This window comes from Oratosquilla oratoria, chromosome 15 (assembly GCF_046742065.1).
Source record: "Oratosquilla oratoria isolate Oo_2021 chromosome 15, ASM4674206v1, whole genome shotgun sequence".
NCBI lineage: Eukaryota > Metazoa > Arthropoda > Malacostraca > Stomatopoda > Squillidae > Oratosquilla > Oratosquilla oratoria.
Genome location: NC_134791.1, coordinates 42372513 through 42383375, shown reverse-complemented (window position 1 = coordinate 42383375; position 10863 = coordinate 42372513).

Here is a 10863-nt window from a genome sequence, read left to right as displayed (position 1 = left end):
TGTTTGTGTGACAAGCCAGTTTGGGTGGTGCACATTTTGATCACCTGCCAGTAACAGGTTTCTTATTGAGTTAAAAGGTTGGAGCTATGGAATGTTGCCTCTTGGAGTTAATGTAGCTAGGGGGGATATAAACATTTGCAATGTAGTTTTTCTTTATTTGTGTTTATATTGTGATCTGTGATGGTGTCTGTGATTGATTGTCGGCTTTTGCATGTTTTGTTAGAGAAAGGTATGCTATTGTATTTACCTAGTTGTATTTTGTGGGAAGGGGAGCTATGCTCGTGGTGTCCCGCCTTTGTATCTCGCAGTGTCTAGTTTGCTTTTAAACTAATGAATGGTTTTTGTGCATAATATTTCATTATCCAGTTTGTTCCAAGTGTCCACTACTGTATGTGGAAAACTGTTTTTCTTCAGTTCTCTTCTGTAGCTGTTTTTTTATTTTCTTTCCATGTCCTCTTGTGTTTCTCTTGTCCCAGTTTAGTAAGTCCTCTCTATTGAGTATCTCTGTGCCATTCATGATTCTGTAGATGGTCAGTAGGTCACCTCTCTCTCTTCTTTGCTCCAGCGTCAGTAACTCCAGTTTAGCCAATCTCTCCTCACATGATACGTTTGCAAGTGGACGTGCCATTTTTGTTGCTGCTCTCTGGATTCTTTCTATTTTCTTTATATTCTTTTTGGTACTGGGTGACCACAATGTCGCTGCATACTCTAGTCTAGGCCTTATCAGTGTAACCAATATTTTTTTTTATCATGTCTTCGTCCAAGTATGCAAATGCCACTTTTATTGATCTTAGGAAGTTGTAAGCCTCCCCGACAATTTTGTTAATCTACTTATCATAGGACAAGTCGTTTGTGATAATTACTCCCAAATCTTTTTCGGATCCTGCCTTCTTTACCTCCTTGGTTCCAATTGTATATTTTCCTGATATTCTATTTTTGCTTTTTTCAAACTCCATTATGCTACACTTCTTAGTATCAAAGTCCACCTCCCATTTCTGATTCCAGTTCCATACCTTATTTAGGTCTTCCTGCAGTGCTTCACAGTCCTTATCAGTTTCTACTTTCCTTAACAGTTTGGCATCGTCTGCAAAGAAGCTCATATAACATTTCACATCCTTGTCCATGTCATTCACATAAAAAGCAAACATTATTGGTGCCAATACAGATCCTTGCGGTACTCCACTGATCACCTCTTTCCAATCTGAATATTTTTCTCTGAACACTACTCTCATCTTTCTGCCAGTCAGGAAGTCCTCCATCAATTTTAGTAGGTTCCCTTGTATTCCTCCTATGTGTTCCAGTTTTTTTTTTAGTAATTTTCTGTGTGGTACTTTGTCAAATGCTTTTTGCAAGTCTAGGAAGGCACAATCAGCCCATCCATTTCTTTCTTGCACTATGTCTATTAGTCTTGAGTAGAAGCATATTAAGTTTGTGGTGCATGATCTTCCTTGTCTGAACCCAAATTGTCTTGGGTTTATTATGTTGTCTTCCAGATGTTTTACCCATCTATTCTTGATGATTTTCTCACAAATTTTGGCTATAGTGCTTGTTAGTGATACTGGCCTATAGTTGGTGGGTTCTTCCTTGTTTCCTCCTTTATATATTGGTACAATGTTGGCATTTTTCCAGTCTTTAGGTATCTTTCCTTCTTTGAATGAGCTATTTATTATGTTGTGTATTTTGTCCATTAGTTCTTCTTTCCATTCCTTTAGAATCCAATTTGCAATACCATCTGGGCCATGTTATTTTCTGATGTCAAGTTTTGATAGGTGTTCTGATATTTCTTTTTGTGTTGCTGTAAACTCACTCATGTGGGGAGATTGCTTGTTATTATCTTCGTCTCAATTTTGTATTTTCTCTCTGGTGAAGACAGATTTAAAGTGATTGTTCATGACTTCGGCCATTTCTAATTCTTCTGTGTATTCTATATTTCCTTGGCGTAGTTTCACCATTTCCTGTTTGTTTTTAAGTTTACCATTCACATATTAATAGAATAGTTTGGGTTGATCTTTGCATTTACCTATAATATCCTTTTCATGGTTCCTTTTCTCCTCTCTTCTCACATTAACATACTCATTTTTATAGTCCACCTTTGTGTCTTGTATTGTCTTCTCTTAAGATTGTGTAATCTGTGAATGAGGGAATTGTTATTTGTGGTGTCAGTTTTGCTTCTTGTATTAATGCAATACCTATGTTGTGTTCATGTAAGATGTGGAGTAGTTCTGTGTGTTTGTTAGTAAGTCCATTTATGTTTATTCTGAAGAATGTTTAGGGTGTGTTTTTGTTTTGTGTTTGTAGGTGTAGGGGTTGTTTTGTGTTAGTCGCAGCTCCAGGTTTTTGTGTTTATTAGTATAGTGCACTTTAGATGTAACCATTTGTGGCAATTGTTGCATTTGATGGATGTGTGTGCATATAGTTGATATGTATAGAGCAGGTGGGGCAAGTATAGGGGCCTGGGTTAGTGTTTTAGTCATTAGCTAATAGGAGGAAAGGGAAGACAGGTGCTGGTGTACTGTTATCCTCGCATGAAAAAAACAAAACAAAAGAAAACAAAACAGAGATACAGGGGAGAGGTGGTGTAGGGAGCTGTGTGTAAGAGTGTAAAAAGTGACTCTCTGGCCTGGTCTGGAGACCACTTGCTGGCATTTTGGGGCTGCATCTCCTTGGGGAGGTGGAACTATTACTGGCACATAACTAACAACACAAACATAAATCAAAGAAACAACATTTCAGTTACTGCTTGTAATACATTAAACAAGCTAAGGATATTGATGGCTACTGAATTGCTGGGAGACTTACTGCTGCTACTTTTGGCCACCCAACAGCCAACATACATTACTGGGAATAATGATGACCACACAGCTATGAAATACTTTGTAGTGCTGTTAGTAAGCTACACAATAACATCAACATACTTGCTGATGTAATGGCAGCCATAAAAGTATCCTGGCTGACAATTGTTAGTTGTCATAGAAACAATATCTGAACCAGTAACATTGCCACAAATTAACCAATAGGTACCAATGAGTTGGGGATTACCAATGATATTCATGTTCATTTAAAAGTTTATGTTGGAAAGGCTGTCAAAGAATAAACAATAAATGTTTCCCAACAGGAGGGCCTAAGTCTTATGCAATCCTCAAGTATTCAAAACTGCAGCTTCAGATTTCACTGTTCACTCTATCTTAAATAGGCTCTGCATTGACATGCATGTTTATAAATCAATTAGTCCCTCAGCCCAACATATTCATAAGCATGGACATAGATCCTAGGGGACATAGAAAGGATATATATATCCTCCCACTCCTTTTGCACACTTTCTGTAACAATTTCCCTGATGTTAGTATATGCAAGGTAACCATTAATGAAAAGAAACAACTGGAGCAGAGGACTTTCAACAAAAGATCTATCTGTTAGAATTAAACAACATAAAAATGTGTATAAGAAGGGAATGAATCAAGTGCTATTTTTAAACATCTCAGCACCTTTAATCACCCTACTGAATGGGATAATGCTAATGTGATTACTTTCAGCAATAACATAATCAAAATGAACATTACTGAAAGTAGTTTAATCAAATCCACAAATAACACTAATTTCAATCTTAATCTAGGATTGTATAGATAATTATATTTGTAAAGAAACAGCAAATATGTCCCAAATGTAAGAATTATATTATTGGACATCTGATCCTCACCTTGTACCCATGGAGAATTTCCCACATTCCTTTGATATTTTGTCACTATGATACAGGTTGTGATCAACTTACAACTGATCAACTTTATAACCATAGTTGTGACCATTATGTCTAGCCATAACTGCTCCGTGTCTGGCATGGCAGTGTGAGTGTTGTCCAGTTGACTTTGTGTCAACAGCTTGCTCGTCAGTACAGCATACTTCCTCTATGTCAATTTGTGTCTTGCATCTTAATTTTTTTTCCTCAACCCCCACCCCAAAGGAGAAAAACAAATAGTTCAGACAAAGCTCACCATGTTAAAAAAAAAATCATCTCCCTCAGCTACCCCAAGTGCCGCCCCAGCTGACAACATCAATGATCCAGTCAAACACCAGTGGCGTCTGCAGCCAATAAGATGTTTTGTATTTGTATTTTTGTGTGTTTTGCAACTGAAGTATTAAATCAGTTTGTAAGTTGTATTTTTGTATATTTTGCAAATAAAGTATTAAACCAGCTGTACCACTGTTTGACTTGAACCTGATGAAAAAATAAATATGTGTAGAGAGATGATACAAATTGTATAGAATAAAAAAAAAACCTGTACAAATCTGAAAAATACAGTAATGTCTAACGAAAGATAAAAAAAAAAAAAAAAATGCAAGATTCATTAACTAAAAATATAGTTGTAAGACAGTGGTGATACAATGGTTATAACAATAATGATCAAAGAAAATAGTGATAAATTATGACAGAAAATTATGATAGAAAATAGTGATAAATTATGACAGATGATTATAATTTCTTTACACAGTATAATACATGTATGGCAATATAGGCCAACATAGGACTATATTAACTCACGACCAGTCAGTCTGAACTGATTGCAGTCATAAGTCAATTATGATCTATATTTTGTCACTACCTTCTCCTACTATTGATGCTTGAATTTCTTGTGTCCGTGCCCCCTTTTCCCTACTATATATGCCTGTTTGTACTCTCTAAGTATGTATTTCTGTACTGACGATGTAATACATGAAAGCACTGCTCCAGTTGTTTTTCAATAGTGGTTAACTTGCATCTGTAGAACACACATTTCTAGTGTTTTTATTGCATATATATATATATATATATATATATATATATATATATATATATATATATATATATATATATATATATCCTGGGATATATGCATTTCCTCTATCACCTCAAGGAGCTATACCATGTACTGTATTTACCTAATTGTAGTATCCAGGATAGGAGCAATATTCATGGGGTCATCTCTTACTCTCCAATTATCACACCCTAACTTCATATTCAAACAAGGTTCCAACTTGAGTTACATCTCTTTATTATCCAAGTATCTATGTATCTGTATGGAAAACAATATTTTTCACATCCTTTAGACATTTATTGTTTTATTTTCAGTTTGTTCTCATGGCTCTGCGATGCCCTCCCATCCCTAATCAAAAGACCTCTTCTGTCAATGTAGATTACCCCTTTTAGCAACCTGAACACTGTAATCAAGTTGCCTCTTTCTCTTCAATATTTTGGTGCTGGCAGACATAATGGTCTCTCCTTGTATGACTTATCTGCCAGGCTGGGAACCAGTTTGATTGCTGCTTTTTGTATCCTCTCAATCTTGCTTATATCTTTCATTACAAGTGAGGACCACATCACTGATGCATATTCTAGTCTTGGGCAAGTTAATGATTCAATGAGCTTTTTCATTATGTCATCATCCATGTAGTGAAATTCCACTTTAATGCTCTGCAGCAATCCACACATTTCCACCACAGTATTACTGATATGTCTTTCAGGTGATAGGTTGTCTTTTATCAACACTCCCAAAGCTTTCTCCTTTTTTGCCTTTGTAATGGACTTACTTCCTGAGGAATAGCTCAAAGCTTGTCTTTTTGAGCTATTGCCCATTTCCAATACCTGTCCTACATTTTTTGGTATTGAAATAAATTTTTCATTCTTGGCTCCAGGCAAACAGTGTCTTGATCTTTTTTTGCAACAGCTGACTTTCCTCTGAGCGTGGAAAGGGAGCTGGCAGGTAGGGCAGATAGAAAGATTATTGGGATAGTTTGGTCACATTGAAAGAATGAGTGAAGAAAGATTAGCAAAAGAGGTGTAGAAAGTAGAGGTGGATGGAGTGAACTTGAGAGGATGACCAAGGATGAGATGGATGAATGGAATAAAGGGGGCTTTGAGCAAGAGGGCAATGTCTGTTGAGCAAGGATGGGAGAAGGCATGGGGTAGGAGTGATTGGAGGATGATTGTGTTTGGATGATATTTTGAAGTAGCCTGAAAGGATTTTCCCCCATTTTCTCTACTCTCTGCATGAGTGGACAGGGAGGGGGGATCACTATGTAGGTGAAGCAGCCCTGCTGTAGATATGCTATGTCTTGCTGCATTGCTTCTGACCTAGGCAGTGGGCAGAAGACATATGACCCTTCATCCACAAGAAGCTAAGATGGGAGGGAAACATGGGTGGTGGGTGGGAGTGAAATTGGTGGGAGTGAGTGCGTGCCTTCACTTGGCTACCTCCCTTATAAGGAGGAAGAAGACCTTAGTATAGACTTTCCTCCTTGTTCTTCACTCTTCTTATTTTTGCATCTTCTGCAAACACATAGGCATAGTTTGTCATACTTTCCATGGTGCAACATAGTTAGGAAACATTATAGATCAAGGGTGGGCAACCTTTTTAAGTGTGCATGCCAAAATTGGCCAATCTTTGATGTAAAAATTTTCTCAAGTGGCAACTAAAATTGCTGGGAACTTATTGTTATTTACTATTTTACAAGTACAGGAGGAATTAAAAAAAATTGGAGCAGTAATATCAAAGAATATTGTGTGATTTGTAAGTCATCATTTCATCATCCCACCACTCACTACCCTTCCTTCTATTCCCTCCAATTCTCCTTTTTCCGCATACCATCTTTGTGCACCTTGCCACTCCCTCCTCGAAACACCCCAATTTCTCTTCCACTCCTACTTCTACTCCATCCTTCACCACCTCTCACACTTCTCTTAACATCTCTACTTATCCTCCACTCTCAACTAACCCCCACCAAAAAGTTATCTGATATTCCCCCACTCTCACCCCCACAAACATGGACATCCAGAACTCTTCCGACACTTTTCCTGGATACCCCTACATAGTCTATTGATACCGTATCAACCACCCTCTCTCTCATGTGTACTTATACTTCAACCATTTTCCTATACACTGTGTTAGCTGTCATCAACTCCCTTTCCAAACAAAAATCTTTCCTGTAGAAGACCTTAAGAACATGACAGGTACATAGTCACACAAGTGTGACAAAGAAATAGAAGAAGAAGAAGAAGATCTTACACAACAACCTACCTCCAGTACCATACCATACATCCACACAAAAACATATTCACCTCCAGATCATTAAACAAGCTTTTCAAGACAGACAACCAAACTCAGTACTCCACCATTCCCAAACACCAGCTCCATAGAAAAATAGAGAGAAATATTAAAGTAGTATGTACACAAAATAGGCCTAGCCATAGAATCAAACTACCCACAATGCAACAACCACATAGAGGACATTGGACACCTCATTCTACAATGACCCACAGTAACAATTCCCAGATATCAATACAATATTTTTTCCCTGAATGACTTATGGTCCCACCTGGTGGCTGTAGCTGATTACCTGGAAGCTGTGAATTTCTGCAAAGAAAAATCTGGGATGATAGACCAATTGCTTTCCACAACTTTGTCGGAGAAGGGGGGTGGAATCTCTGTCTAGTTAGGTTTTCCGTGGTGTTAGAAGAGTGCAGGTCTCATTTCTTCCTAGTCACAGGTTCAAGTCCTGGACTTCTTCCCAATCCTCAGCAATGAATGTTACCTGCTCTAACAGCCCAAGCACACAGGACAAAGGCAATAGCCAGCTTTGGCTATGGCTATACCTCTCCTGGTGCATGCTACTCACCTTTAGTTATGTTTCTGTTTTCTGGAGTTGTAGGTTTGAAACTTATTTTACAGAAGTGTTTGTTAAAGATATTGCAGTGCTCTATTGGTGATATTTTTCTTTGAAAAAGGAAGCTGGCCAGGCCCATAGCCACAACTTATGACTTGGGGGGCTTACTGCATATTTGGGGGGAGGGGCTGAACATAATGAAAATAACTAATCTTATATAGCATTTATGGAAACAGTAACACAGCAGTGCTGTGACACCACTGCTGACCCATCAGACACTATGATCATCAGTCAGGGCCAATAGTGCATTGGATATGTACAGGTCATGCAGTACAAGCATGTGCAGGTGGCACCAAGTTGCAAGATTATAAATTAAGGACGTATGTTTGCTGCAAATAATATTTTTGAAATCTATTAGTTTGTACCAAACTGTAAAGTAACTTGCAGTTTAATTCTGACAATCAATGTATATGAAAAATGACTGAAAAATACCAATATGTGAGCTTGAGAGTTTGCAGGGGGACTACTGACTTTTTGGGGGGGCTAAGCCCCTCCATAGCCCCCCTCCCCCCAACCTAGATACCGGCCTGAAGCTGGCTGATAGGATTGATCAAAGGATACTGAAATGGTTTGGGCATATGGAAAGAATAAATAAAAATTATTTAGTAAAAAAAAAAAAAAAAAGTGGAAGTACAGAGCAGTTGGAGTAAATTTGAGATGAGTGAGAATGGGATGGACAGATGAGGTGATGGTGCCATTGGGTACAAGGGGAATGTCTGTCAAGTAGGGAAGGGAGAGGGCAAGAGATAGTTGTGAGTGGAGAGTGGTTGTGAACAGCTGAAAGATTTATGTATTCTGAAGGGATTTTTTCTTATCTGCTTTGTAAATTCTTGAGTGGATGAGGTGGGAGGACCACCATATAATAAAGCCAGGACATTAAAGTGTCTTTTCACTTTATTGATGGAGAGATGATGAAAAAAAAATGTGGCATGGTCTCCCCACATAAAGTGAAGGATACAAACAAGACTAAGAGAATACAAAAGGCATAAATCAAACTGGTTCCCAACCTGGGGTGCCAAAGGGCAACTACATTGAGAACTCTCTTGATTAGGAATAGGAAGGCTTTAAGAGGCCATGAGAACAAATTGAGAAAATAAATGTTCAAAGGATGTGAAGAAATATAGTCTTCTATACAGTTGTATAGATATCTGGAAAAGCTTAGGTGATATAGCACAATCTGAAACAATATATGAATTCAAATCTAAGCATGATAATTGGAAAATAAGTATATAACCCAAGTTGGAACTACACATATATCTGAAGTTGGGTACAATACATTAGGGAGTAAGAGACAGGACCCCATAAGCACTGCTCCTTTCCTATATACTACAATTAGGTATATTAGGTAAATACATAAGAAAGTTATAAAGAATAAAGCATCAGGATACAGAGCAGTGACCAACAGAGTTCCACAAAATTAATTTCAATACAAAAAAATGCAAAGTACTGGAATTGGATCATCAAAACTCTGATCCATCCAAGACTGGAATATGTGTCAGTGGTATGGTCCCCACAAAGTTTGAAGGATATATGCAAGATTGAGAGAATACAAAGGTCAGCAACCAAACTGGTCCCCAACCTGGCTGATAAATCATAAAAGGAAAGACTAAAAGCATTGGGTCTGCCAACTTTGAAACACTAAAGAGAAAGAAGCGTAATGATTACAGTATTCAGGCCACTAAAAAGGATAGATTGCATTGACAGAAGAGCTCTTCATTAACGACATGAGGGCTTTAATTGGTCATGGGATCAAATTAATACAGACCACATGTCTAAAGAATGTGAAGAAATACTTGGAATAGCTTAGGTGATATAGCTCAAGCTTGAACAAATTAAGGATATAGATTAAGTTGGAACTGTCCATGAATTTGAGGCTGGGTATGATAAATGGAGAGTAGAAGAAGGGACCCAATGAGCATTGGTCCTTTCCTATATATGGTACTACAATTAATACAAGATTCACTGCTAACATCTATAATGTTTTTTATCTATGGAAGGTGCAAGCTATACTAACATGTTTGCAGATGTTGCAAAGATCATATGAAGAGTGAAGAATGAGGAGATCTAGACACTTCTTTCATATGTAGCCAAGTATGGAAAATATAATTCAATACCAACAAATGCAAAATACTGGAAACAGGCAAGAGACCAGATTTAAATCATTCCTTAGGAAATTGATCCTTTATAATGGCAAAGGAGAAAGATTTGAGTATTGATAAAAGACAACTTGTCCCTTGACAGACATATCAGTAAGATTATGGGAGAGAACATAAAAAAAAAAAAAAAAAAAAAATGGCCGATAAGCCATGAGTAGAGATACATTGCAGCTACCAACATTGAAAGATCAAAGAGAAAGAGGTAACTTTATTACAATGTTCAAGTCACTAAAGGGTAAGAAAAAATCTCTTGCTTAGGGATGGAAAGACTTTAAAAGGTAATATGAACAAATTGAAAAAAGATTAGATGTTTAAAGGATGTGAAGAAATACATTTTCCATACAGATGCATAAATACTTGGAACAGAATAATAGATAAAGACCAAGCTGGGACAATAAATGAATTCAAGTATGATAATTGAATAATAAGGAGATATAGCCCAAGTTGGAACCATATGTGAATTTGAAGTAATGTATGATAAACTGGAGAGTAAGAATGAAGCAAAGCTAAGTGGAATGATTACAGGCGGAAGAAATGTGTAGCTACTGGTTCTTTAATGAGATACATTTTACAAATTAGAATATTTTGTATCTTTGATTGGATGGGATAAAAGCTGAACTAAAATTATGAACTACTAAAAATGTTTGTATACCAGTGAATTAAATGTATCTAATATTCAAATGTTTTGGATAATTTGGGTGACATGAAGACTTTTTCAAATACAATGTACAAAAGTCCAAACATGTAAAAATTAAAGAGGGTAGGGGTGGGAGCAAACCTTTACCATTAAACTTGAGTTAGAGAATTTGTCCTGGGTTATGGGATATTCCTAAATAGTTCTCATTTTAATTTAAAGCCAATTATGCATCCGACCTAGATATGGATCAAAAGGTCTCCTGTCGGCATGCTCCGCCTTTGTAATCCTTTGTAAACTTTTTATACATTGCTGATAACATGGGGGGAAAAAAGGCATTTTCCTGAGGGGTTACTCGAAGGGCACCAAACTTGTACA